The sequence below is a fragment of the Octopus sinensis genome, linkage group LG5 (assembly GCF_006345805.1).
Source record: "Octopus sinensis linkage group LG5, ASM634580v1, whole genome shotgun sequence".
NCBI lineage: Eukaryota > Metazoa > Mollusca > Cephalopoda > Octopoda > Octopodidae > Octopus > Octopus sinensis.
Window position 1 is genome coordinate 72,692,328 of NC_043001.1, and position 24,447 is coordinate 72,716,774.

The following is a 24,447-nucleotide window of genomic DNA, read 5'->3' on the forward strand; positions in this document are numbered from 1 at the left end:
TGTGTATGAACGGCAATGCTACATGGCAGTGAGATGTGGACTCTGTATGCAGAAAACGTGCAAAGTCTGGAAGAGGAATGAAATTAGTATGCTCTGCTGGATGTGCAATGTCAGTGTACATGTTTGACAGAGCACTAGGGTATTGAGAGAAAAGTTAAGCATAAGAGGAATTAGGTGCAATTTACAAGAGAGAAGAGTGTACTGATATGATTATGAGATGTGTATGGATGTGGACAGTTGCATAAACAAGTGCTGATCACTTAACGTGGATGGAACTCATGGAAGAGAGAGGCTCAAGAAGACATGGGACAAAATACTGAAGGCCAATCTCAAGATACTGAGCTTTATGAAGAAAATGACAAAGGACCAAAATCTCTGGTGCCTTACTGTACTCAAGAAGCTCTGTCCACCACGGCAGAATTGATATCCTAAACCACCTAGGTTAATGCTTGTCTAAGAGGGGCTCTGCCCCATGCCCACCTACATCTTCTCTGTCCCATCAACCATTTTCTCCTACCTTTCATTTCCTATAAATCATCACTTCTCTAACCCCTGAGAACAGAATAGATTCATACTACATTACCTGCTTTCCTAATTACTTTCTTCATCCCAAACCACTTCCATTTCCCATTATCTACCCCCATCTACTGTCTCCACCAATCACCTCCTTTCTGTGCCATCTCTCTCCTGTGTTGTTCTCCATTATTAACCCCTCACTAATTTGCTATAACCCTCAATGCCATCACATACCTATTACAACCCCTGCCCCTGACTCAGTCACCTCTAACCTATCCATCCATCCAGTCTAAACCTTTGTATCACCCCACTTATTCTTACCACCCCAATATCCCTCAAGGGCATGTCCTGACATATCCTCACCACCATTTCTCTCACTTTTTTCTCTCTTATTGATTCACCTACTCTCTTTTTCTTACTCTCTAACTCACTCTGTTCTTTTTCAACTGGAATATTAATGTATCCACTCTACAGCAAGACATCTGTCCCTGTTCCTCTATACCTTTAATCTCTCATCAACTGGCACAAAGCTACTACTACCCTCACTAATACTCCCTCCTTCCAGCTGAGGGGGTTTTTGTCTCGCAAATTACTCAGTGACTCTGTTGGTGCTGCTGCTGCATGAAAAGACCACTGCCAGTGCCATGTAAAAAACACTGGTGCTGGTTTCACATAAAAAACACTGGTGCTGGGACTATATATAAAACGCCAGTACTGGTGCAACATTAAAAGCACCCAGTACACTCTGTAAAGTGGTAGGCATTAGAAAGGGCATACAGCCATAGAAACCATACCCAAACAGACAATGGAACTACGTGTAGCTCTAGCCTTATCAAATCCTGTCAAACCCATACCAGTATGGAAAATAGATGTTAAATGATAATGATGGTGATGATGCTATATATATATATATATATATATATATTAAAGCAGAAAAGAAAAGCCAAACAGTTTGGCAAGACTTGACAAGGACATTTAATTTAGTCTCATAATAAAAAGTATTTGTCCAACTTTGGAAATGCTTGCATCCATTTTCTCTTGCCATGGATTACTATCAAACCAACCTTTCTGTCTATGAATTTATTTAAAGAATATCCATTTTAATTGGATTTAATTGGATTTCTCCTCCCTTTCTAGACATAATGGACCACAATAATTATTATCTCCCACCATTACATATGTTACCACATATTTGTCTGCCATTACATATGTTTAACTTATCTCTCTCCAATAATTGAATACTCAGCCTATGGAATCCTCACTTGGCACAAGTTCCAATAGCTAAAAACAATGTTCCAGTTCTAGAAACAGCTGTTAGAAACTATCTAAACCTTTTATTATATAGCTAAATTAAATCTCCTTGTCAAGTCTTGCCAAATTGTTTGTCTTTTCTTTTCTACTTTAATATTACCTACTGGCTAAAGGGGAAGCCACTTCTAGCTGCTCTAGAAAGGCAATCACAAAATTACATCTTCAACTGTAGTTCAAACCAGAATTTTAGTGGCATATAAAATAAAGACTATTCGCCAACATAATGTGGCTGTCCTGGATGGGATGATTGTTACTGCTGTTTAGCCCCAGGAAACATTGTTTCCAGCTGGCTATATGACACAATATCTGTGTCCTTATATTTTCGAACAGAGAACCCAGCAGCCCCATCTAGCACAAAGCAACATCTGGTTTCTGGGTTATTGTTCTTTCTAAATCTCTCAAAGAGAAATAATCAGTAACAGAAAACATCCCATACAGGACAGCTACATTATGTTGGCAAGTAGTCTTTACTTTAAAGAACTGTTACTTAATATCTCTCTTTGAGGGATTTAGAAATAATAATGTTTTTATTTATTAGATCAGTGATTGTGTGTCACTTTGAAAATTATATATTTTTGAACAGGAATTCAGCAACACCACCTAGCCAAGCAGCTACTCTGTGCTGACAAAGAACAATAACCCAAAAACAGATATTGCTTTGTGCTGGATGGTGGTGCTGAGCTCTCTGTTTGAAAATATAAGGACATAGATATTGTGTTGTATAGCCAGCTGGAAACAATGTTTCCTGGGGCTAAACAACAGTAACAATCGTCCCATCCAGGACAGCCACATTATGTTGGCAAATAGTCTTTACTTTAATGAACTGTTACTGAATATCTCTATTTGAGAGATTTAAAAATAATAATGTTTATATATATATATATATATATATATATATATATATTATATATATATATATATATATATATAATATATAATCCTAAATAATACCAGCCTACCAACAAACTAAAACTTACCACCTACTTACATTCATTTGGGAACTCTTAAAAACTCATTACTTAAAAGCTGACATACCTTGTAAATATACCTAACTAGAATGGTTTAAATACAGGACTGAACTCAGAGAATTTACCTTCATATTCTCAAAAGAAAAGGTTAAATATCCCATTCATATCCAAATAGAACCAAGAACAACTAAACTGACTAACAACTTGACTACATTCTTTTGTAAACTACTATGACCTGACGATGATACACCTACATATACACTCATGATTACAAAGTTCTATAATGAATAAATTCTAGCACATAACCAAATTTAATCAATAAAAAATTTCCATAACACCTTGCCATCACACCTGCCATACAACCTAATTATTATTCAATGGAGCTCAGCTTAAGCTAGAAAATTTTAACTATATGAAACCAAGATGATCTCAAATGCACCACAGTCTACTGATGGCTTAACTGGCTGAAACTTTACAGTCACATACAGGTAGGTACCTCAGTTAGTGTTGGCATATATAAATACTATTTTAATTACTGGTATGTATGGGAGATAATTTGAGAAATGCTTTCACCTTTTTCTTACCTCATCAGCTTTCACTCTACTTACCCATGTAGTAATGAGAGCAAATCTTTCAGTAAAGATACAATATTGTACATTGTCTCTTGTTGGAAATAAAAAATCATGTTAGTCTAATGATTTATTCTGAATAAAGCAGTGATAGTAACTTACCATGTGTACAGAGAACAGTGAGAATTTGAACAATGATTGCATATTCATTTTTAACATGTTCCAGAAGATTTGAATGTGAAATTGCTATCATATTTCATCATTGGAGAAATATCTTGTCTTTTCAGGTGATGTGTATTGGCATACTCATTGACATAAGGGGTGTTTGAGACACAAGGGTCTCTTCAGTCAAACATACTCCCTTGGGTGAATGTGTTGACAACATACATCATCTGAAAAAAGGTGTTTTCTGAAGACAAAATACAACAGTGATTAACATATTCCTGTCCAAATCTGCCAAAATGTATTAAGAATGAAAGCAGAGTGAGTTTCCAGGGAACTAGAGGTGGCAGTAAGTGGGTAGAATGAACAGAGTTGTCTTCTTCATAATGAAGGTAAAGGACATTTTAAATTGCAATGTATAGATATTGTAGACATTGTTCTTGGTATCGCTGTTGCTGTTGCCACTGTTACGTAGTCTCAAGTATGTCCTGATGAAGTATTCAGTCCTATAAATTACAAGGATGTCAGCTAAACAAAAAGACACATGCATGGTGCTTTCTGCACCTGTACTTTCATAGATTCTGAGAGTTGCTGAGCAGTGTCATATACTATTATGTGGTGTAGTGTACTTTGATGTGGTGTCACATAAATGCTGTAGCTTAGTTTGGTATAAGATAGTGTGGAGTGGTGTTGTGCAATATACTGTTGTGTGATTTGAAGGAAATTTGGATGTTATTTCTAGCTGGCTGTGCAACCAAAGTAAAGGTATGAGATGATGATGATGATGATGCTGATGCTGATGAAGGCAGCAGTTGTGCTAGAGGTTTCAGTAGGTGTAGAAGTAGATGCAGAGGATGTGGTTGTAGTAGTGGTAGTGGTGGCAGTAGTGTTTGTTGTGTGGTAATGGGAGTAGTGATATTGACAGTGATGATGGTGTTGGAGCAGGCAATAGTAATAGTTGTTCAGGTTGTGTTTGTGATAGTGGTAATGGTGGTAGTAGTAGTGATGATGGTGGTTTTGATGGCAATGGTAGAGATAGTAATATGGTGGTAGTGTTTGCATTAGAAGTGGTGATCGTGGTATAGGATTTGATGGTGGTAGTCATTGTGTGATGTAGTTGTGGAGATGGTAGTAGTAATTGTAATGGTAATATATATGGTAGTAGTGGATCCAGTAGTGATTATGATGGCAGCAGCAGCAGCAGCAGCAGCAGTAGTATTAGTAATAGTAGTAGTAGTAGTGGTGGTGGTGGTGGTGGTGGTGGTGATGATGATGGTGGTGGTGGTGGTGGTTGTGGTGGTGGTGGCAATAGCAACAGAGTAGTAGCATTGGTGGTAGTGATGGTGACAGTAGTACTGGTGGTGGTGGTAGTACTGGTAGCAGTGGTAGTGGTGGTGGTAGTAGTAGTAGTAGTAGTGATGATGGTGGTAGTACTAGTAGTAGCAGTGGTAGTGGTGGTAGTAGTAGTACTACTAGTAGTGGTAGTAGTTGTGGCGGTTGTGGTGGTAGTGGTTGTAATAATAATAGCAATAGTCGTGATGGTGATGGTGGTGTCGCTGCTGCTGCTGCTTTTGCTGTTGCTTCTGCTGCTACATATGGTGGTGCTGGAGGAGATGTTGCTCGTGGTGGTGACGAAAGTTATGACTATATAGTGATGGTGGTGGTGGTGGCGATGCTTCGTAACAACTGACGCACAATTATATAACAATTATTAGTAAAATTTAATTAACTCTTTATTGTTCTATGAAATCTTACGGGAGGGCATTTTTAAATATTAGTGTCACTTAGTTCGGCAGATGTAATAAAGGCTCTATATTTTAGGATAAAAGATGGTGTCGGGCTATGATGTGGTGGCCACATGAAGAAACCCCAAAGAAACTAAGAATCGAAATCGGATCTCTTCCCTCGTTGTGTACATAGTCTTGCGCCAACGCATGTTGCTTTGTTGGTGAAACCCCTGGTTGGCCTGATTGAATAGAACAGTGATCCACGGCGTTCCAGTCTTGGTTATCCCGTCTGTTTGTAATTTCAAGGACTGGATTGTCTGTCTCAAGTGTCTCTCCTATTTAAAAGGGATAGGATGTGATTTGAGGGGAATTTGGCTGCCGTTTTCTAGCAGGTCTAGCGATCTACTGAGGTTTGTTGGCTTGTTGGCTAAAATATTGATTTCAAAATTTTGCACAAAATCAGCAAATTACGCCGAGATCGACTTTACTTTTCATTCTTTTAGGGTCGATAAAATAAGTACCAGTTAATGACTGGAGTCGATGAAATCGACTTGAACCCCCACCCCACCCAACCCGAAATTGCTGACCTTGAATCAAAATTTGAAACCCATGTTAACATTCTAAACATGATGACATCAACATGACTAGATATGGTATCGATATAGATATAGCTGGACATTATGATATCAATATAAACATAGATGGATATAATGATATCAGTGACATGGCGAAACATAATATCAATGTCAACTACATATGACAGTAATATCAACATTGTTGGACATAATAAACATCGTCAACAGCATCGACAAATGCAGCGAAAACCAAAAAATAAAAGAATATAGAAAAAGGTGAACAAAATTGTATCAGTTACTGAAGGAATCAAAAGAAATAAACAGATGTCTCTTGGAGAGATCAACTCAATAATAAATTATATGACTGATCGGAAATGTCGATGAGAGACAAAATGGTTAGTTCCGTTGGAAAAGGAAGAAATTGAGAAATTATATTAGCATAAGATTTATTCTCAATATAAAATAAAACAAACAGAAATAGTGACGTAATACTACGTCTTCGTTTGTTTATCAGAAGAAGTGAGTAAAAAACAAGGCCAGTGAGAGCGATCATTTGGCCAGTAGGCATTTGTGGTTGTGAAGCATAAACTCTGAACAAATATATCAATGCATTTGAAATGTGGGTGTAGATGAAAGACAGCTTCTGAACATTGTGAAGAAACAAAATCTCATCTATTATGGCCATATTTGAAAAAACAGAGGTCTGGAAAACATTATCACGGAAGGGATATTGGAAGGTAGTAGATGAAGAGGCAGGCAAAAAATGAAATTGATGGACAATATCACCAGCTGGTTGGACAAAAGTGGCAACGCAGCTGGTGAACACGCGGTTATGTGGTCAAACTTTCGTTGTAATGTTATTACTGCGCTGCAGGTGTACGATACATGATGACAAGTTACTGAGTGTCATTATTTTACACCTGTGTGGTTAAACACTTTGCTTTTCAACTATGTGGTTCTTAGTTCGACCTCACTGCACAGCTACTTAATCAGTTATCATCTACCAAAATTTTTAATTGTACAAAGTCTCCTGAGACTTACTAGACTGAAACTGTGTGGAAGCCTGTTGGTTGTGTGTGTGTGTGTGTGTGTGTGTGCGTGCGTTTGTGTGTGTGTGTGTGCATGTGTTAAAATGTATAGTTTTGTTCGATTTTTGTTTTCTTCGTACGTTTTTGAAGAAAATAACTATGAATATTTCACTTTCAAATACAATAAACTGTGCATTGAAAAAGAAAAAAAAATGAAGACAGAGAAACTGGAAGAACGAAGGGAAATGTAATAAACATAGCGAGAGATCTGTTAAAACATTCGAACAACAAAACAGTTGGTTCTGCTGTAAACCTGTTTCAAATACTTGAAACTACTGTTTTGAGGCGGGTAAACTATCTTACAAAAACTTTCAGTTGCCTAAACAGTAAATTCCGCAGTTTGTAAAGTAAATATATTTTCCCACTAAAATAATTATCTGCATACAACAATTGAGAAATTTTTTAAAATCATGAAAACTCCTTATCATAAAATTAATTCGCTAATATTTATCATTTACCACATTTTGTATGAGGAAATTAAGGTTTATTAGTATTTTATACTATTACATAAAAAATTCTTTTGACATATATCTACTGCCACACATATTACGTACAAACACGTATTCGTACATACAAAAGATATTATGTGCTTACTTGCCCTAGAAATAACTGCTAAGTCTCCTTCAAATCAGCTAGAAAGACATAATAAATGAAAACACAGCTTTACCATGAAGTAAAACAAAAACACCAACGACAACAAAAAATGTGAATCACTGGTCTATACGGTAAATTAACAGTTAGAAGTAGCAGTCAAATATCTCTCAAATTATACTCTAACACAATGGTTCACGATCTGCTGGTACACTAAAAATCAAAGTAAACATTAAAAAAAAAACTGTTTGAAAGTTAAGCAATTAGAAGAAAATATTCAAAGGCTTTTTTTCTGTTATATTTCAGTCGAAAGGGATGGTAGTGTACATGACCCTTTCAGAGCGTTTAAGACTGGTGGGAGGGAGGGAAGGAGGGTATCCTCAAACTGGTAACCTGACCCGAATGCCTGCAAAAGAGTGGACTCCACTAAAGGCCCTCAAGGTGTCAGGAGGTGGTGTTAAACTGAGTAAGGGATTCAGTCTACTATCATGGCATTTGAACACAGAACACAAAGAACCAGAACAAATACCGCAAGCCATTCTGACTGATGTTCTTATAGTTCCATCAATGCACAGTCATGAATTGGTACTATTTTTTTCAATCACAAAATGATGAAAGACAAATTTTACATCGGTGGTCTGCTGGAGCGTAAAAAGCAAGGTCTTTGTCGATAGGAAACCATTGGTCACTCTATGACCAGACATTAACTTAATTACTTTTAATATATATATATAAATATAGAGATAGATAGATAGATAGATAGATAGATAGATAGATAGATAGATAGATGATAGATAGATAGATAGATAGACAGGTACATAGATCGAGAGAGAGAGGGGGAGACTTTTTTACTATTTATAAATTTTCCCCGATTTTGTTGATCCGATTATGTTGTTCGCTTTGTGTCAACATTAACTTCGTGGTTGTCAAACGTCTTCTCTCCTGCAACGGTAGATTTAGGAACAACAGAGCAATTTTCTTGTAACTTTTGTTTAAGAAACCTTCAATTCTCTGTATCGGTCCAGCTATAGATAAAAGACTAGCGATGAAATCGGTGCAGCTCTGGACAAAATGCATTGCGACAATATAATTCTATCAGTTTCTTTTGCCAAATCGCTAAATTACAGGAACGTATACACACCAACGTCGGTTGTCAAGCTGTAGTGGAGGGCAAACACAGACAAATACAGACACACACGCATATATACACTCACCCCCACACATATACACACACACATACGCATGCACACACACGCACATACACACACAAATATTTTTTCTTCAGCAACCACTATTTGTTATTTATCCTCTCCCTTTAATGTTCTTCTGTATCTTTCTTCTGAAGAAGAACCAGTGTCCGAAACGACATGGCTCATTTACTTCTTTTTAAGCATTAGAGTAATGCATTTATTAAAACTTCTGTCTTCTGTCTTCTTTCATTTTGTGTTCATTGTCTTCCTTATATAAACACACACACACACACACACACACACACACACACACACACACACACATACATACATACATACATACATACATACATACATATATATGTATGTGTGTGTGTGTTTACGCGTGTACACGTGTAGATATGAGTGAGTATGTATACTCACCCACACATACACACACATGCAAATATCTTCTTTGAGTGTACATGTATACATATATACACATGTATACATATGTACATATGAATCTAAATGTATATGAATATATGTGTATATGCGAATCTAACTGTACATGAATATATGTATATACATATGTACACACACTCTTACGTATATATACATACATACATACATACATACATACATAATATATACATACATACATATATACATATATATAAATATATATATATATGTATATATATATATATATATACATACATATATATGTTTGTATATACATATGTTTGTATATGTATGTTTGTATATACTAAGACACACATACACGTGATTATTATCTGCTTCATGATCATTATAAAATTCTTCCGTAGCTGCAGTAGTCAATGTTGTCTTTTAGTCCCAAGATAGCATTGACTATCCCGTCAATTATCCAAAGCTAATCTATCTAGACTACATTGTCCTGCGTGTGCTTCCTTTTCTATGGCACTGGTATGTGATTCATGGGAGTTATGCCAGCTATTTCTATCCGGCTGAATGATATCATTTATGCTTCTTTAACGGTTTGGTCTACTGTTATGGTTTAACTGGTCACAAGGGCCACTTTGGTAGGGGTATCAGTTTTGTTAGACTTCCTTGAAACATTAAATTACTGATATTTATATCAGCAAAATTAGAGAGATGAAAGTCAAGTTAGATTCAGTGGGATTCGAACTCTGAATGTTTAGGAATTTAACCCAACATGCTACTGTTTAATGCAGCTCCTTCATACTATCATCCTATTGATTTCTTGGATTGACATAATCCTAAATTTTAGTCAGTCTATGGTTAGAGAAACAGTTGTGTTGACTTCAGTTGTTTGTTGATATGTGTTGTTTGTTAAGTCGCATGAAAAACGTTTAAAAAAATAGTTACAATTTTAACTAAGAAAAAAAAGCACGTAACAAAAATATATTATTCAAATATTTTATTTAAATGTCTTCCTTATCTTTTATCTTTTACTTGTCTCAGTCATTAGACAGCGGCCTTGAAGAGTTTTTAGCCGAACGAATCGATCCCTTTACATTTTTTTTTATGTTTAAGCTCGGTACTTATTCTATTGTACTCTTTTGCCGCACCGCTAAGTTACGGTCACATAAACACACCAGCATTGGTTGTCAAACGGTGGTGGGGTACAAACACAGATACAAAGACACACTCATAGCTATATATAAATACTTATATGTACGACAGGCTTCTTTCAGTTTCCGCCGACCAAATTCACTCACAAAGCTTCAGTCGGCCCGAAGTTATAGAAGAAAACACCTCTACAAAGAAGACCATATTAAGCAATATAGTTCCTGTAATACAATGAAGGGATTATCACGACAGGAATGCTGTTCATCTTAGTTTTGTTCGATTGTGACTGATCTGGGAATATACAGCAACAAGAAAGTTTACTTCTAGCCGACGAGGGATGACGTCTGTGTGGGTGATCAACATGTTTGATATAGCGGCCAAATTTTTCTCAAACCATACCCTAATATCATAAATTAAGAAAGGAAACATTGGAAAATATAATCCTGCATGTGCAGGAGAGACTGTATGTACGCATGCACGTATGTATGTATGTAAGTATGTATGTCATTATTCAATTTATTTCAAGATTTCTTGCCAATAGAGAAAGAAACGGTTTCTAACCTAGATCCAAGGCTCTTTCATTGGAATTTCAACATCAGCAACAGGGTATATTTCTATTATAGGTACAAAGTTGAATTTGGGTGGGGTGAGGGAGGTGTTAAGTCGATTACAAGGACCTTAGTACTCAACTGGTACTTATTTTATCGACCTCAAAAGGATGAAAGGCAAAGTCGTATTTGACAGAATTTGAACTCAAAATGTAAAGATGGATGAAATGCTGATAAATATTTTACCCAGCACGCTAATGATTCTATCTCCTCGCCACCATAACAACAACAACAACAACAACAACAACAACAATAATAATAATAAAGATGATGATAATAATAATAATAATAATAATAATAATAATAATAATAATAATAATAATAATAATAATAATAATAATGATAATAATAATAATAATAAATGCCCTGATACAATACCAGGCAGTAGCTCTCATGGCTTCTGATCTTAACTGATTGGAAGTGCTAACATGTACATATTTTGTCTTGGTATAAAAGATGGGCTACAGCAAACATTCTGCTCAATACCACTGATTTATTTGTCAGTTGTTTGACCTAAACCAGTTGAGCATGTCCCTTAGTGATTGACAATATGTGCATCTCTGATCACGAGCAGAAGTAGTGGGGGAACATCATAGACATGTGCTGAGAGGGATTCTTTGGGAAATGAATAATTTACCCCCTGGAAACTTGGGTTTTCCGTTCATCTTCTTTAAACAACACTTATTCAAGGATCTTTTGGGCGGGATGGATTACTTGACTTCAAAAAATTCTAACCGGGAGACACTTGCAAGCTCATGAGTTGTTTATGTGGATATGAGATCACCATTTCTCGCACATAGTGATGCAGGTGTCTGGAGTACCAGACGGGTAGTCATGATGGGTATATGTTTACCCAAGCATCACTTTGATGGCGTGTGCTGCTCCCTCACACGTCCTTCCCCACTTTTTACTATCTTCTTTTTTCCCTCTTTTCTTTTTCCTTTCCTTTTTCTATCACATGATGTTGTAAATTAACAATCTGGTGTGTTTATTTTAATGGCCTAACAATGCATACAATGAATTTCTTTGCCCTAGGTATCGGGAAGACACTCGGCAAGAAATGGAAACAAAATTCAAAAGAAGATAAAAGCTAATCATAATAATAATGATAATAATAATAATAATAATGATGATGATGATGATGATGATGATCTCATTTATTTGCCACATGGGCGAAGGATGAGGGGAACAATACAAAGACAGACATAAAGTGTGGGGGTTTACATATAATGAAATGATAAAAAACAAAAGAAAGGAAGTATACACGTATGTATTGAAAAAGAAGGGACATATGCATAGAATACAAAGGTTAAAAAATAAATAATCCTTTCTACTGGAGGCACAAGGCCTCACATTTGGGGAGGAGGGGACTACTCGATTACATGGACCCAGTGTTTCACTGGTACTTAATTTATCGATCTCAAAAGGATGAAAGGCAATGTCGACCTCAGCGGAATTTGAACTCAGAAAGTAGCGACGGGCTAAATATCGCTAAGCATTTCGTCCAGCGTGCTAACAGTTCTGCCAGCTCACTGCCTTAATAATAATAATAATAATAATAATAATAATAATAATAATAATAATAATAATAATAATAATAATAATAATAATAATAATAATAATAATATTAATAATAATAATAATAATAATTTTCGGTTCCCTTCTTGATCATTCCTAGTGCTCCTACGATCACTGGTATTGTAACCGCCTTGAGATGCCACATTTTCTCAATTTCAATGAGTAGGTCTTTATATTTTCTGAGCTTGTCAAACTCTTTCGCTGAGATATTATGATCACAGGGGATGCTCATGTCGATCAATAAGCAAACTTTATTGCTTTGGTCTTTCACAACAATATCTGGTTTATTGGCCTTGATGGTTCGGTCTGTATGTACTGGAAAGTCCCACAGAATGGTTACATTTTCTCCTTCAGTTACAATACCAGTGATCGTAGGAGCACTAGGAATGATCAAGAAGGGAACCGAAAATTATATGAGAATGATCCCTGGCTTACCATCCCTGCAAGAAGTGCAAAAGATTGTCTTAACTGGTACATCACACGTATTGAGAAGAGCATTGTCGATGTGAGAACTGTTGCTGCTCATGTATTTTAATTTAACTTAAAAAAAAAAAATTGAACGAACTACTGAGTTTGGTTTAATGGCCTACCAATATACACTATGAGTTTCTTTGCCCTAGGAGTCGGGAAGACACTCGGCAAGAAATGGAAGAAAATTTGAAAGAAGAAAAAAAAAAGTAATAATAATAATAATAATAATAATAATAATAATAATAATAATAATAATAAATAATTATAGGGACAATACAAAGACAGACATAAAGTGTCGGGTTTTATATATATTGAAAATATAAAAAAAAGAAAGAAAGAAAGAAAGAAAGAAAGTATATGCTGTATGCACCGAAAGAGAAGGGACATATACATAGCATTACTGTGATCATGCAGCCATTTGGCTAAATATTATTTGAATTAAGTAATCCTAGTAAAAACGTTTTTTTATGCATCCTTGTTTTGTTTCTCTCGTATTAGTTTCATTTTTGCCCATGAACAGATATATCTCTCCCCTAGTACTGTAACCAACAAAGTAGCCATTTCGTCGTTCATGAGATTGTTGAGATGCTAGAGCGAAGACGAATTGATATGTGTTGCATCCGAGAGGTAAGGTGGAGGGGAGCTTTTGCCAGGTCCCTCACAGGCAAAGAACATAGGTATAAAATCTTCTGGATAAGCAACAGTGATGGGGCTAGTGGCGTGTGCATACTTCTTGCTGAGAAATGGGCTGATAAGACAATCGAGGTAGTCAGAGTGATAGGATAATTAAACTTAGACTAGTATTGCAAAGTGGAGCAACAACTATTATTTCTACTTACACTCCTCAACCGGGGCTGCCACCCTTTTGCGGTCTACCTCGTCTACAAATGACAGTGTCCTCCTCTTCGTGGCCGATGACTTCAATCGGCGTGTTGGGCAGCATTCGGATGACTTCCATGAGGTGCATGGAGATTATGAATTGACTACATTCTTACCAGAAAGCGGGTAAGTTGGTTGCTCGTAAATTCAAAGACCTTTCCAGGTGAAGAATGCGCGTCTCAACATAGGTTAGTTGTTAGTGACTTCAGGCTTCGAACTAGAAGGATACCAAAAACTAAAATAGTTTGGTAAAGAAAGATCTGGAAGCTTAAGGTCCCCTGAGTAGTCAGAGATTTAGAGACGTTCTAACTGAAGCATTTGACGAGAAGGAAGGGGAAATAGTGCCATGTTACATCAAGGACATCTGGCGGCTCCAACGGTACAAATTAATGAAGGCCAATGACCAAATCTGTGGCAAAGTTCCATCCAGACCTAAGGTAACATGGCGGTGGTAGATAGGGTCATTAGAACAAATAAATGGGCCTGGATGGACTGGAAGAGTGATGGTAGCAGAGAATTATAACAGGTAGCTAGAAGAAAATCTAGGAGTCATATATATTTAGCTTGAAGAGAAGCAGACGGCAAGAAGTTTGCCAATGTTATGCGTCGTGAAGACCAGAGGTTTGAGGTGTTCCAGATTACATAACAGTATGTCTGAGAAAATCGCGATGTTGTAGGAGAGGAATACGTTCACATGGATGATGGTTCACTTGCACTTAGTGATTCTGTAAAGTAAGAGGGTTTGAAGTACCAATATGAACAGCTGCTAAATGTAGAGAACACTTAAAAGAAGGAGAGTCTGCCAATTGTGGATTCAGCAAAGGGACCAGCTATCTGAACAGAAAGTAGCTTGGTAGATAAATTAATTAAAGACATGAAGAGACGGAAATCCCCCAGTCCATCAGGAATCCCCGCTAAGATGCTTAAAATACCTGGCGGAGTCGGTTATGGCCTAGTCACTCGTATAGTTAATCAGGTTGTCCACGTGGGAGCCATACCCAATGACTAGTATAGCAACATTATAGTCAACTGCGACAACGGTGAAAATGACGCCTTAGGGAGAAATAATTTCAGAGGTATCAAACTGCTGAACCAGGTCATGAAAGTTACAGAGAGAATCATAGCTCAAATAATTAGGAAGAGAGTTAGTCTAGATGAGATGAAGTTTGGTTTTGTTCAAGGGAGAAGCACTACTGATGCTATATTCCTGGTAAGGCACTTGTAGGAAATATTTAATCAAAAATATACCTCTGTACTTGACTTTTTTCGACATGGAGAACGCTTTTGACAGGGTCCCCAGCTCCCTTATCTGGTGGTCAATGCGGAAGCTAGGGATAGATGAGTGGCTAGTGAGAACTGTACAAGCCATCTACATGGAGGGTGTTAGTAAGGTGAAAGTCGGCAACGAGTAGAGCAATGAATGTAGTGTACAGGTAGGAATTTCCCAAGGATCGGTTCTCAGCCTCCTTTTGTACATCATGGTCCTCTAGGCTATAACAGAGGAAATGAGACTGGCTGCCATTGGAAGCTCGACTATGCTGATGATCTTGTTCTTATCGCCGAATCCTTATCAGAACTAGAGAAGAAATTTCAGATGCGGAAGCAAGGTCTAGAACCAAGGGACCTTAGAGTTAATTCAGCAAAGACCAAAGTCCTAGTAAGTAGAAAAACAGACACACACACACACACATGCGCGCGCGCGCACACACACACAGACACACACACACACACACACACACACACACACACACACACACACACACACACACACACACACATATACGAAGGAGTGCTCAAAAGTAACCGGAAACGTTTTCTTATTTCTTTACTACCCACAAGGAGCATAACCGGAAACGTTTTCTGTGGGACTGAGTCTTTGTTTTGCAGTTCTCCCCAGTTCATCAATTTTTGCGATGGCTGAAACGAAGGGACAGCGTGCTTCCGTGAAATTCTGTTTTCTGCGTGTCGTGAACTGAAAAAAAGCTGTTTAATTTTATTGAGTGGAAGTTTATATAGAGGAAATGTTGGCAGTTTATCGACCTTTCTTCGAGCGTCATCATTGGTGACGAAAGCTGGGGCTATGAAATTTGCAGATGTGAAAGAGGTGCGGAGAAAAACGATGGTGGCGTTAAAAAGCATCACTTCGCAAGAGTTCCAGCACTGCTTCGAACAGTGGAAAACGCGTCTAGACCGATGCATTGCTTCAAACGGAAAATACTTTGAAGGCGATAAAGGTGTAAATTTGTAAAACTAAGTGAATAAAATAACATTACAAAATTCCGGTTTCTTTTGGGTACCCCCTCGTATATATACGTGTGTATGTGAGTGAGTGAGTGAGTGAGTGAGTGAGTGAGTGAGTGAGAGAGTGTGAGAGTGTGTGAGTGTGTGTGTCTGTGTGTGTGTCTGTGTGTGCGTTTGTGTGTTTGTGCGCGCGCCCATATATATATAGAGAGAGAGAAAAAAGTCAACAGACGAGATCTAAAAATGCTCAACATAGAAAACAATCAGTAATGCTCAAATTATTTGAACTTACACTCCGAAATCTTTAACGAGGACCAATTTCATGGAGTAAAGAGTGGCTATAAGAGGAATCCAGATGCGCAAATATGGAGACAATGATGCAAATAAACAAAAAATCCGTTTGGACTAGATATATAAAATATACATATATATATATATATATATATATATATATGTATACTTTGTACTCTGTACGAATCTACTCTGTTAATATATAAATATCTACATATTTATAATGAATGTTCATCATCTGAATAGGGCCCAGTTTCCCGGTTTATGTGGCGTATGTGTTCCCCCCAGTTGGACGGGACGCCAGTCCATCGCAGCGTTTCCCAAGAAACAGGAAGAGAGAGTGAGAGAAAGTTGTGGCGAAAGAGTACAACAGGGGTCGCCACCACCCCTTTGTGGAGCTTTTAGGTGTTTTCGCTCAATAAACACACACAACGCTCGATCTGGGAATCGAAACTGTGATTCTCCGACCGTGATTCCTAACCACTGGGCCATTGCGACTCCATATGTATATGCGTATGTATATTTTATATAGCAAGCCCGAACGGATTGTTTTGTTTTTATTTGCATCATTATCAGTGTGTGTGTGCGCGTGTGTGTATATAAACATACATACATACGTTTCATTCCAGTAGTAATTATACAATTAGTTTTAATATTTAGTCAAGTGCCAACATATCATCACTATAAACACACCACCACTCCCCCACTACAACCGCCACCACTACTACCTCAATCATACTACTACTACTATCTCACACCACCAACATCAACACAACTATCCCTAACGCATCACCACCATATTACCAATGCCATCATTACACCCTCGACTCCATGCTGTCCCAATAAGCCAAAATATGCTCTTATCTCATCGTAATGCTATCTGAATCTCGTCAGCCGGATTTGATGTTTAAACTAGGATGTACATTGTCTTACAGATATGCACCTCTCTCGTACATATCTTCTCTCACACATACTCTCGACATAGAGACATCTGTCTTCAAGCAAACCTCTCTTACGTATACTTGTTTTATCTCATACACATATCAAATCTAAACACTATTTCCCTCAAACACGCTCGTGCGCACGTACACACTCATTCTCGTACAGACTCATTCTCGTACACACTCATTCTCGTACACATATAAGCACACCACGTCTAAACTCATGTTCTCTCTAATACAAATACTTACGCCTAAAGTAAATATTAAATTGTTCTGTACCGGCTTTAGCGTTGAATATTCACGCAATTCGATCAGCTGAACTGCCTAATTATTTAATTAAAGATACGTGTGTTATTAACTTTCAAGCATAATACGTGACTAGACGGACCTTACAAACCCAGTCCATCCGATGAGCTTCTACAGTTTCCATCTGTCCAGTTTAACGGCATTGGCCATCCTGAGCTTTTTTCGTTTCAGTCACAAAACCTGAAATTTTTGGAATTATTATACGATGTAGTTTTGTATGCTAATTACGAAAATCCCATTAATTTCTTGGAGAAATTTATACTAAAAAGAAATTACGAACCTCTAAAGATAGAAACCTTTTGTTAATTGTAGCCCATCAGAACTCTGCATATGCGCGCCCAAACATTTCGTATTTCTTTAAGGGGCCAAACAAGGACAGACAAAGGGCTTAAGTCGATTACATCGGTCCCAGTGCGTAACTGGTACTTAATTTATCGACCTGAAAGGATGAAAGGCAAAGTCGACCTCGGCGGAATTTGAACTCAGAACGTAGTGGCGGACGAAATACCGCAAAGCATTTCGCCCAGCGTGCTAACGTTTCTGCCAGCTCGCCGCCTTCAAACACGCCTATCTGCATCAATGCTTTATGTAATCAAAATTAAAAATAAATCGTAACAAGAAAACTATCTGAAGTCATCTGCTCGATGATCCAAAAATGCATTAAATTTGAAATGTTTTCTTGAAAAGCTGACGTAAGCAAAGAACACTTCGTGTTGCTTACACCTGGGCTCTTGGAACAAGTGCTTATCAAAAATGCTATGCATCGGGATAGAATCTAAGTTCCTCGAGACTGTTTCCACATTAAACATTAAACACAGACCTAAAGTAATGTGTGTGGTCTCACACACACACACACGCACCATCATTTTCTGAGGTATACGTAGCAAAACAAAGATATTTGAGAGTTACAGTTGTTTGCTAAGACATACATTTGCTGTGTCATATAAAAGGTCACCAGTCCCAATCTTATAAGTTGTAGTCGGTCACTTGAGATACCGAACTTTTAAATGTCTCAGCCCATCTTCCTACATGCAGTAGCTTTAAAAATTGACGAACCTAGAGAACACTAAATAAAAATAACCCCCAAATCTCGTTTTTGTTGAGGGCATGTCATTGATGAGGTGCCTAATGGTGACAAAAGAAATTTAATAAATCTAGATGATCGATTGATTGACCGAATGATTAATCAATCGATTAGTTAATTGGTTAAATGGTTAAACAATTCACTAATAAAAATAATAATAATAATAATAATAATAATAATAATAATAATAATAATAATAATAACAACTTTGCTTTTCATCCTTTCGGGGTCAATAAAATAAGAACCACTTGAACACTGTAATTACTAACCTTGAGCCAAAATTTTGAACCAATATAGATGGGGATGACGACAACGACGACGACGATGATGATGGTTTATTTGCCACCAGGGTGAAGGATAAGGGGACAATAGAAAGACAAACATAAAGTGTGGGTGTTTACATATAATGAAATAAAAATAATAATACATAAATAGAAAGCATACACGATATAAAATAAAGAAAGGGGGAAGCATACATAATATCATAATATTAAAAAGAAACATCGCCCTTTTCAAGCTTAGCCAGGCTCATGGGCCCAGTTTCCCGGTTTCTGTGGTGTGTGTGTTCCCCCCAGCTGGACGGGACGCCAGTCCATCGCAGCGTTACTCAAGAAACAGGAAGAAAGAGTGAGAGAAAGTTGTAGCGAAAGAGTACAACAGGGGTCACCCCCACCCCCTGCCGGAGACTCGTAGAGCTTTTAGGTGTTTTCGCTCAATAAAGATACACAACACCCGGTCTGGGAATCGAAACCGCGAGTCCGCTGCCCTAACCACTGGGCCATTGTACCTCCACAATATCATAATATACAACAGTAAAAATGAAAGAAGGAAGGAAGGAAGGAAGGAAGGAATGATGATAGTGATGTGGTCCTCATGATAATTGAGGAACCCTACCGTCCAAGATATTGAACACCAAGGGTAAGTTCCCTCTCCAATTCCTCTTTCCGGCTCACAGGTATACACTTAGAGCGGTAACATCCACTCTTACCATTTTCGTAACGTTCATCCACCTTTCAATTAATTCACTTAAGGACACTATAGACTCGGCCGATAGACGGGTCCGTCACACACGCGACAGCAGCTGTTCGACATAACTCCACAAGTTAGCAATGTCCACACACCGAACGAGTGTGTGCAGAACGATTTCGTCGCTCTACGCGCACCTCGGACAATCCCGTCCGACAGTACATCCGTGCCTGTAGAGATTATCTCGAACTGGAAGCGCCCCTCGGAAATTATCTGGAAATTATCCATGATAGTCCCCGACCGGAAAGTCCTCCGGAACAGACTAACTAGTTCGTCTTCATCGACGCTCAAAGTCTCTCCGAGAACGTCGTTGTATTTCTCTGCTACTAATCCACTATTTATTGCCGAAGTGGAACTTTTACCAATCCCATTACCCGACTGGTACTGGGCTGTGAGCACCTGACGACACTCCAGGCACCAAATGTCATGGAGACGATCTGCGGAAAGATGTGCCTCACAGATGGAACCCACATATGTTCACCGTCTAGAAATCGTTGCAAGTAACACAACCTGAACGTATGTCTGCGCATCAGAATCCACGGCATGCATAAGCCGTCATGCATAGGATGCTGGCAGCAGACTGACAGCCTGACCATTGGAATGCGCTCTTTCCATCTTAAGAAAATGAATGAGACGCTCCAGCCTGATCTAGCTGTAGCCGGAGCAGGATACGACGGTCAGGCGATAAATGATGACAGCCACCTCCACCCGACCTTTCAGAGACAGCTTCCTCTCTGCCCATTTCTGGGTAAGACTGGCCACCTTGTTCCACCACATTCCAGTTCGTCACATCGACCGAGCCAGACCTCGAGTAGCTTGACAGGTCCATCAGTCCAGCTTCCAACGTTGCCGTCCGACGGTATCGAATTTCCTCTGCAGGTGTCCAGACGCGAGCCCACCCACTTGTTGACGTTGATTTTGGCCCCTGCGACCGACTCGTATTCCTTTAGAATAGTGCCGACCGTCTCCACTTCGGAGGCCCCCGACACCACGACGGTATCGTCATCCACGTACGTCGACACAACTCTACCTTGTCCCAGTTCGAAAGGGATGCCCCTCAATTGTTCCAACTTCTGCAACTATTGGCTCGAGAGCCAGCACGTAAGAAGAGGCTACAATGGACAACCCTGACAGACCGATCTTGCTATGCGGAATGGTTCCGACAGATGGCCGTTTACTTTGACCACCGAACAGATGCCGAAGTATGAAATTTAAGTTCTCTCCACTTGCGAGAAACACATTTCTAAACAATGGATTTTCGGTTAGAGTTAGCTTTTTCCTTCTCACTAAGGGACATAGCATCTGGTTTTACAATATCATTTTTGTACTTGAGAGTTTTACCTTTCAGGTCTCGCACCGAATGCACGGTCCTCTGGTTAACTGCCCTCAAAAAAGATAAAGAGTTGTGTTTTTTATGTTGTTATTGTTGCCATTGTTGTTGTTTTCCACACAGTTTTTGTTGTTATAAGTATTATTATTGATAACTGCATCCTTGTTTTCGTTATTATTGTTGTTGACGTTGTTGCTGATGGTGTTGGTGCTATTGTTGCTTCTGCTGTTTCTGTTGCTATTGATGCTGTTGTTGAACACGTTGTCGTTACTGTTCCTGCTGTTATTGTTATTGTCGTTGTCATTGTCGATGCTACAACTTGTAACTTTGTAGGTGTTGCTGTCGTCATAGCAACAAGAAATTCCATTGCTTTATGTCGATAAATTTATTTTAACTCCAGCCATGACTATATTTGGAAACAAATCTGGGTCGACTGAATAGTGTTCACAGTCGATTTTTATTATTTTGTCGTATATTGACATTTCTTTTTTTACAAAATATACAAAATTTTTGTTTTCACACAAATATAAAATAGATATCACCGAGTTACACAGGCCCCGACAAAAGTGGGTGTAAATGAAAAGAAATGCCACCGCCGCGATCCCGACAATGTCGACAAAATAGTTATTACAAAATAATTGACTGAATGGACTTTAACCAGCCGAAACTTACCAATAGTAACTGGTGCACTTGGAAGTATCACCATGGCTGAAAAAGACTGGTGCAAGTGTGATGGTAGAACACCAAAAATCAGCATTGCTTGGAACTGCAAGAATGTTTTGCAGGGTTCTTGAAGTATGACCAGTAAATAAGTGTCACGTTAGTCTGCTGGCTGTGGACAGCTGACACTTTCTGTCATACCCAAGAAAATAAGCTGAGGTTTCATCACATAACAACAGCAGCAGCAGCAGCAGCAGCAGCAGCAGCAGCAACAACAACAACAACAACAACAACAACAACAACAACAACAACAACAACAACAACAACAACAATAATAATAATAATATAATAATAATAATACGTTCTACCAAAAACTGAAGACACGAAAAATCCAAAGAGCTACCGACCAATAGCATGTCACAACACTATCTACAATATCCTCACATCGATCCTAACTGAAAGAATATACACTTTTCTTGAACAGAACTCTATCCTTCCACACGCTCAAAAAGGTTGTAAAAAGAATTCTTATGGGTGCAAAGGTCAATTACTCATAAATAAAATGATTGTAGAGAATTGCCAGAACAAAAGGAAGAATCTGAGTAGGCACGGATAGATTACAGGAAAGAGTTTGATAGTGTCCCACATAACTGACTACTCAGGGTCCTTGAGATGTATAAGGTCTCTCCTATCGTCTCCAAATTCTTACAAGGTAGCATGGCCAAGTGGACTACACGTCTCCTTCTAAACTATAGTAATGGGATGAGCCAATCTAACATCATCAACATAAAACGAGGCATCTTTCAAGGTGACTCCCACTCCCTTGGCAAAAACGTTAGCACGCCGGGCGAAATGCTTGGCGGTATTTCGTCTGCGTTACGTTGTGAGTTCAAATTCCGCCGAGGTCGACTTTGCCTTTCATCCTTTCAGGGTCGATAAATTAAGTAACAGTTACGCACTGGGGTCGATGTAATCGACTTAATACCTATGTCTGTCCTTGTTTGTCCCCTCTGTGTTTAGCCCCTTGTGGGTAATAAAGAAATACCTATTACTCTTTTGCATGGCATTGATCCCACTCTCAAAAGAACTGAGTAACACCGGCCATGGATTCGAATAATATTATAGTAAACCATCTGTTTTATATGGACGATCTGAAGCTGTTTGCTAGAAATGACGAAGAACTAGTAAGGCTGTTAATAACTGCTTAAAGAGTTCAGCAATGGCATCGGGTTGGATTTTGGCTTTGACAAGTGTGCTAAAGCAACTTTTGTAAGAGGTAAGCTCAGGCAAACAGCTTCCATTAAATTAGATGCCGACACTACCATCAGCTTGACCCACAAGAAAGCTATAAATAGCTGGTGATAAACGAAGAAGATGGTATACAACACGCTACTATGAAGGAAAAAAATAAGAAAGGGGTTTTACAGGAGAGTATAACTCATGCTAAAAACTGAACTCAGCTCTAAAAACCGCATCGAAGCGATTAACACCCTGGCACTTCTTGTAGTCCAGTACAGTTTTAATATCATTAACTGGAATCTTACCGAGCTGCAACGCCCGGACAGGAAGACAAGAAAACTACTAACATCTAAGAACATGCACCACCCAAAAGCAGACGTTGATCGTCTGTAGCTACATAAAAGTAATGGGCGAAGAGGAATGATGCATGTAGAACTCTGCTATAAGACTGTGCTATAGCAATGAACAAGTATTTATCGAGTACAGAGGACTGAATGCTGCGGCTTATGTGCAAACACGAAAGCAGCAAAACATCACATTCTATTGTCAAGGAAGCTTGCAAATTCGCAAGGGAACTCGGCATTAACCCTGAATTAGATGAAGAAACTGAAACCACTGCCACCAAACAAGCAAAATGGATCAAACAGACTGCAAAAAAGAACGGGCAGAAACACATCTAGGAGTGGTGTAGACAGAAGCCTGTGTATGGACAGTATATACTTCGAAGCCGAAATGCTGATGTTGAGCAAGCCACAATCCATCAGTGGCTGAGAAGTTCAAAACTGGAAGCAGAGACTGACTGTTTCATATTAGCGGCACAAAAACAAAGCTTGCTTACCAAAAGCTACCAGGCTAACGTTCTTCAAAACGTGTCTGACCCAAAATGCAGATTCTGCAATATATTTGATGAAACAATAAACCATCTCGTCATGGGGTGTCCTGTGCTGACACAAAACGAATACAAAAATCGCCACGATAGGGTAGGACAGTATTTACATTGGAAAATATGTAAACACTACAAAATCAGCACTCCTGTTTACTGGTTATCCTAAGCCAGTCGTTAAAGGTAAAAATGTCGCTATTCTCTGCGATTTTCTAGTCAACACTGAGAGAACGATCCAAGCTAATCGACCAGACATAGTAATTAAAGAGAGAGTAGAAAATATTTGTAGACTAATAGATGAGTTCCCACTGATAAGAATATATCTGTAAAGGTATTTGACATATTAAGTAAATATAAGGACATGGAAATTGAAATACAAAAGATGTAGCATCTTAAAGCGAGAACTATTCCTGTTATTTTGGGTGCCCTAGGTATGATCAGAAAGAGATGTCAGAAACATCTAGATAGTATCCCAGGAAAACCATGTCTCAGAGAAATCAAAAAGATTGTGCTGACAAGTACTGCCCACATCCTTAGAAAAACCCTATCAGTTTGAATGTGTGTTGTATTACATGAAGATATCCCGCTACTGCCCCTGCCACTAGCCCTCCCTTAGCATTCAGTCATACTGTATCATCTCTTATCCTTCATTCACCCTA

At 38.4% G+C, this 24,447-nt stretch overlaps 1 long non-coding RNA gene across 1 annotated transcript; it reads right to left on the bottom strand.

The window, feature by feature from the left end:
- Window positions 1–1,848: 1,848 nt before the first annotated feature.
- On the bottom strand, window positions 1,849–23,931 carry LOC118763513. The gene is made up of 3 exons (XR_004999273.1): window positions 23,775–23,931; window positions 6,693–6,696; window positions 1,849–1,861 (listed from the first exon to the last, which is right to left on the bottom strand). It is a non-coding gene; the product is annotated as an uncharacterized LOC118763513 (long non-coding RNA).
- Window positions 23,932–24,447: the final 516 nt, after the last annotated feature.